A 7,001-nucleotide genomic window follows, 5' to 3' on the forward strand; every position below is an offset into this window, starting at 1 on the left:
GTACTCCATTTCATGCAAGCTAACCTTAGGTAAGCATACTTGAATTTTCATCTTATATTCCCTTGCATATTATAAAGTGTCATTTCATGCTTAAATCAAAAGGAATCCACACATGATTTGTCACCAAGTTTCTTGAACACATTTTATCCAAATTGAGTCTTGAGCCATTTCAAGCTTGGTTCAACTTGTACACTTACATGATTTGTCATGCATTGTTCTATATGCTTCCAGTCATGCAATTCTTACTTAAATGCACATTGATTCCACACGTGATTTGTCACTCGAAAAGGCTTAGTTATATAACTAGCCATTTCACGGGTGAGTCTTAGAATGTTCCATGCATGATCTATCTTCTCAAATAGTTTGAGTTTTAGAATTAGCCATTCCACTCATGATACAGAGTTGGTTCTATGCATGATTTGTATCACAAAATTAAGCTTGGCATTTGGCTAGCCAATTCATGTATGAGAACTTGAGGATCACGCTTGTTTTGTTACATAGAAAGATTTTCATTTTCTTATCCTCTAAAACACGCATGAGACACCTTGATGTTCACGCTTGAATTGTCACATATACATGTTTGAAACTTAAATAGCTTCATTTTACATGTGAAATATCTGGTTGCATGCAAGAAATGATACCAACGGCAATATACACTATTCTAAAAATTTGTTAACTACCAAAACTATATATGTAATACAATTCAAGTCTAGAACAAGAATTTTGATCTTTAAGTGAACTATTCATCTTTTGAACATTCTAAAAAGATTTCAGTTGTGCATTAAAGTTTAGCATTCATTTATCATTCTTGATAAATTTTATAATAAAGCTTTCACAAGTTTTTAAGCTTTCATTTGTAATCTATCTACTCTTCAAAAGAGTTTTTTTGTGAAAATTTTATTCTTCAATCGAAATCTTAAAAAGGTGTTTTTCAAGTAATTTGTAACAACTTGCTAGTTGTAACAAGGTTTTTTATTAAATCAAGACAAGTCTTGAGAGTTATAATGTGGTAGCAAGCACCCATTAAAGCTTGTGAGTTTAGTTGAAAATATCAAGTGTGATCTTAAAGACTAAACGTAAGCTAAGTTTTAGGCTGAATCAGAATAAATCTTATATATATTATCTCCTCTCTTCTTGCTCAAGTCTTTCTCACTCTTTAAGCTTCCTAAAAAATTTTATTATCACCTAATTCACCCCCCTTGGGTGCCAGCCTATCCAACATTTAGTATCAAAACTTAGACTATTAATCAAGAACTTAACAATCTAAGAGGATCCTATGGTTGGTTTTGGTGATAGTGTACTACCAAAAGGTGTTGAGATTAATAGGCCTCCAAGATTCAATGGTAAAAACTACACCTCCTAGAAGAGCAAGATGAGATTATTCTTTAAGGCATTTGATCTTGATTTATATGAGATTATTGAGAATGGTCTTTATGTTCCAGTGAAAATAGTAGAAGGACAATAAGTGAGAAAAGGAAGGAGTGAATTTACAAAAAAGGAAGAAAATATGATGCTAATGAATTCTAAGGAAAAATTAATTATAACAAGTGTCTTGAGTCAACAAGAATACTTTCGTGTTACCAATCTTGAAACAGTAAAAGAAATATGGGATGCTACTGAGATCACACATGAAGGCATAAAAGGAGTTAAAGAGAATAAAATGAGTACACTAACTCATGAGTATGAGCTTTTCAAGATGAAGCTTAGAGAAAGCATAAAGGAAATGCAAGTAAGATATACCAATATGATTAGTAAGTTAGAAAAATCATGAAAGGTCTTCCTACTGAATGGCAACTGAAAATCACTTTTATTGAGGAAGCAAAAAGTGATTCCATGAGATTTATGGCAGCATTATTTGGAAGTCCTGCTAAACATGAAGGAAGATTATCAATGCTAAAGGAGGATGCTGATAAGAAGAAGAAATTAGCACTAAAAGTATTAAAAGAAGATTATGATTTTGAGACCAGTGATAGTGAAGACCTTAATGAGAAAATGGCCATGTTTATCAAAAAGTTTGGTAAATTTTTTGGAAAGAAGAAATTCAACAAGAAATTCTCAAAGAAGAAAGACAAGGAGATCATTTGCTTAAAATGTAAAAAGCCAGGACACATCAAGGCTAATTGTCCCCTAAAACAAGAGAGTAAGAGCTACAAGTATGACAAGAAAAAGTTCAAAGAATATCTCTCTTCAATATGAGGTAACAGTGATGAGGAATTCGCAGAAGAATAGGAAGCAAATCTTTACCTAATAGCCAAAAACAATATTAATTAAGTGAATAATTCTAACTCAGATTCTAAATTTGATTTTACCTTTGAAGAATTAAAAATTTCTTTTAAGGAACTATACAATGAATCTTTTTTGCTTATGAAAAATCTTACTCAAACTAAGAATAAGCTTGCTATTTCTAAAAAAATGTCCCTTAAAACTAAAAATGAGGCTTTGAAAAAGAAAGTAAATATTTTAAAAAGTGAAACTCAATGTATAGATCAGCTACTTCATGTTTTTAAAAAAGAAGATTTGAAAAATATACATGCAAAATTTGTTAAAGATAGAGATAATTTGAACAAAATTTTAATTTAACAAAGAAGTGTTTTTGATAAAGTTGAATTAGGCTATAAACCTAAACAAAAACAAAAGTATTATACAAACTTCTTTATTCCTACTACTATGATTAACTTACCTAAGTCCACTTGTTCTTATTGTAATAAGAAAGGATACATGACTAAGTCATGTATCCATAGGAAGCAAGGATTGAGTGAAAATATAAAGTAGGTTTCAAAGGGGTCTACTAACACTTCAAGACCCAAACAAATTTGGGTACCTAAGAAAATTTGACATTTGTATAGGAAACAAGGAGAGTCACAAATAAAAATTATATCTATACAATAGCTACTCCAAGCACATGATTAGTGATAGCTTCATATTCCTATACATGTTAGAAACAAAAGATGGTGGGAATGTCACCTTTTAAAATAATAAAAAAGGCAGAATTCTTGGTATAAGTAAGGTTGGTGAGAATTCTTCCAATTCCTCTTGCACTGATAATGTTTATTTAGTTGATGGTTTGAGACATAACCTTTTAAGCATAAGTCAGTTATGTGATAAAGGTTATAAGGTTATATTTAATATTGTGCATTGCATTGTGAGAGATGAGAAAATAGGGGAACCATATTAGAAGGAAAAGAGTTCAAAATGTACATTCAATTAACCTTTGTGATGATGATTCCTTGAATACAAAATGCCTAATCTCCGTGAATAATGAAAGTTGGTTGTGGTACAAGAGATTAGCTTATGTAAATATAAAGCAATTTGACAAGTTAGTAAAGAAGGATCTTGTCATTGGGCTACCAAAGATTAAATTCAAAGCTGACAAGTTATGTGATACTTGTTGTATAAAGGGAAAGCAAGTCAAGACTACATTTAACCATAAAAATGTGGTTTCCATATCAAGATCTCTTAAGCTGCTTTATATGGACTTAGTTGGTCCTTTAAGAGTAAAAAGCCTAGGGGATAATCTCTACACTTTTGTTCCTGTTGATGATTATTTTAGGTTCACATGAACTATCTCCATGTCTTACAAGAATCAAACTTTTGATTATTTTCTAGTATTTACAGCCAAAGTTCAAAGTGACCATAGTGGAAAATTTGATAATTTCAACTTCATTGGGTTTTGTGAAGATCTAGGAATAAATCATGAATTCTTAGCTCTTAGAACTACTCAACAAAATGGAGTAGTAGAAAGAAAGAATAGAACCTTAGAGGAGATGACAAGAGCTATGCTAAATGAGAAGAAACTTTCAAAGTACTTCTGGGTAGACGCCATGACCATAGCTTGCTACACCACAAATAAAGCTTATATAAGACCAATTTTGAACAAAAAACTTTATGAACTTTATAAAAGAAGGAAGCCTAACATCGCACATCTACATGGATTTGGTTGTAAGTGTTTTGTGCTCAACAATGGTAAGGATAATTTAGGTAAGTTTGACTCTAAGAGTGATTAAGTTGTGTTTCTGGGTTATTCTAATGAAAGCAAAGTTTTTAAAGTCTTTAATAAAAGAACCTTATATGTTAAAGAGTCAATTCATGTCAGATTAGATGAATCCTTATTAGATGAGAACAAGGAAGAAGAAACCATAAATCTTTCTCTTGATAATCTCTTACTGAATGAAAAGGAGAAAAATCAAACTAACAATGATACCATGACTAATGATCAAAATGAGCAGATAAATTATCTTTTAAAAGGTTGGAGATATGGTAAGTCACATGCTATTAATCAAGTCATTAGAGAAGTCGATGATAAAGTTAGAACTAGAGGTTCACTTAGAGAAGCATGTCATTTTAGTATATTTCTTTCTAACATTATACCTTCTGATATCAAAAAAGCATTATTTAATGAATATTGGCTTATAGCAATACAAGAAGAGTTAAATTAGTTTGAGAAAAATTAAGTTTGGGACTTAATGCCTAATCCTAGTGATCATCTTGTAATAGGACGAAATGGGTCTTTACAAATAAGCTTGATAAAACTGGAATTATGATAAGAAATAAGGCTAAGCTAGTAGCTAGAAGTTGTAATCAAGAAAAAGGCATTGATTAAGAAGAAACCTTTGCCCCTATTGCTAAACTTAAGGCTATTAGACTTTTACTTGCTTTTACTTGCATTAAAGATTTTAAGCTTTATCAAATGAAAGTTAAAAGTGCTTTCTTAAATGGACTAATCAATGAAGAAGTTTATGTAGAGAAACCACCAGGATTTGAAGATTCATTAATGCTAAATCATGTCTACAAACTAAAGAAGAACTTTGTATGGACTCAAATTGTAACACTTGCCCTGAGTATTATCCAAAAATCACACAATTCAAATAAACTATGTGTGGTTAAGGAGTTAATCCTAAAACCAACTTAGGAAACAAACCATTTAAATTAATAACAATTTACATAATATAAAAACACACATATAAAACCTCTTAGAAAAGTTTAAAGGATTAATATGTAGCGCAAGGAAGTAAATAAGGCAAATAGGGACAGTTAATTGATGTCATGACAGCATTAGTTTTGCTGTCATGATAGCCCTCCGGGGCAAACTTCTGGGAGGTGCTGATTCACCGTCTGGTGTACGATTAAAGTAATTTTAAAGCTCACACATCACATTCAAAGGGTACTATAAGCATACCAAATTTCAAAAAAATTCAATGGTCGGATTAAAAATTAGACATATTAAAAGTTTGGTCATTTTTCCTGTCATGACAGCACCTCTGGACTAACTTCTGGGGTGCACCATTTCATCATCCAACCTCTGATCGAAGTGATTCTAAAGCTCACATGTCACTTTTAAATAGTAATATTATCATCCTAAATTTTGGAAAGATCCAACGAATGGATTAAATTTCGTGTATGTTACAACATCAACAAATATTACTGTCATGACAGCTCCACCAGACCAAATTCTGAAGTGTGCCATTTCTCCGTTCGGTATTCAATTGATGTGATTCTAAAGCCCACACGAAGCTTATAAAAGGTTTTACTTGTGACTCAAATTTTAGAAAAATCTAACGATCGGATTAAGATTTGGACACGAATGCAAAAGTGCAGTTTTTTGGTAAAAACCATTTTCAAAATTATTCAAATCTCATCCTAATGGTCACAAACTTGTGGGAACACTTTGGACATGTTAAATAGGACTAAAAAAACCTGATAGAACATTTAAATGATAGAAAAATCCTTTATACCAACATTTGACCACCCGGGTGCCATTTCCCAAAATGGACCCTAAACCTCCAAAATGCACAAATCACACCAGAATGGCCAAAAACTGTTCCAAATATCATATACACATATGAATACACATGCTAAAAATTTTCACTTAGTTCAGAGATATCTGTGAGGCCCACACACCCACTCTCTCTATCCAAGGTATATGTTTGCCCATAGCACACCATTTACAATGCAACCACTTTGCATTTGCTTGTGGAATCACATATATACCAATATAAATATTGCTGGTAGTGAAAACTTGGTCTACTAAATAAATCCATCAAAATCACACACCATAGCCAAGTTTCCTAGTCACAAGTCTACAAGCAAACAAAAATTCATATACAAGCCATATAATCCACACATACTCACACACATATACATAATCACATCCTACTGGCACCCTAATCCTAAATACATTACAATAGATTTGCTCAAAAGAAAGGGGTTGCAGTTCTTTACAATTCACAAACAACTCCTAGCTATGCTTCTTTCCCCGTCCTCCACTAGTTCCTTTGCCTGGACCTGGAAATATTAAAAAGAAAGGGGTGAGACAACTACAGTCTCAGTAACAGAGAAATCTACATTGATTATTACAAAGTAACCCATAATCGAATAAATGAATAATAAATTCAACTTAATATATAATTTAGCTATTTAAAATGCATGAATGCATGACATAGACCGATATGACCTTTCATGACCAACAAAATGCCTCATGGCACTCTTTAACTCGTAGGTAAACCTTATACCTACTTATACCTCCACAGGCACAAAACATAATCTAAGGCATAATCTAATCCACCGAACCACCTATGCCCCTTCGACGTGAATCCCGAGCAATCAAAGCTAACTCCTTCCCAGAGCCAGCCCGACTTACTCTCCATGTGAGGGCTACCTTGGCCTAGGCACTCAACCTCACACTTCATATGTCAGATTCCCTCCCCCACTGAGAGGTGTCGAATACTTAATACACTAACCACTTTAGTGCACTGAGCCCACAATATGTAAGGCAACACTGAGTACTGACAGTGTACCATAGAATATCAAAAGTCCACACCTTCTCATTGATGAACTCCCTCGAAGATCATGCCTTTTATTCATGTCTACCTTTTCCAAATATTGACCACTTTAACACTCTAAGGTAATATAATATTTATAAATCTCCCTTAAATAGTTCCTTAGCCTATCTAAGGTACCTTACTTAGTTACACTTCCTTAAGTGCAACTTCTATTCCTTATAA

Source organism: Prosopis cineraria, unplaced genomic scaffold (assembly GCF_029017545.1).
Source record: "Prosopis cineraria cultivar Desert tree isolate PC_DT_omini unplaced genomic scaffold, ASM2901754v1 PC13, whole genome shotgun sequence".
NCBI lineage: Eukaryota > Viridiplantae > Streptophyta > Magnoliopsida > Fabales > Fabaceae > Prosopis > Prosopis cineraria.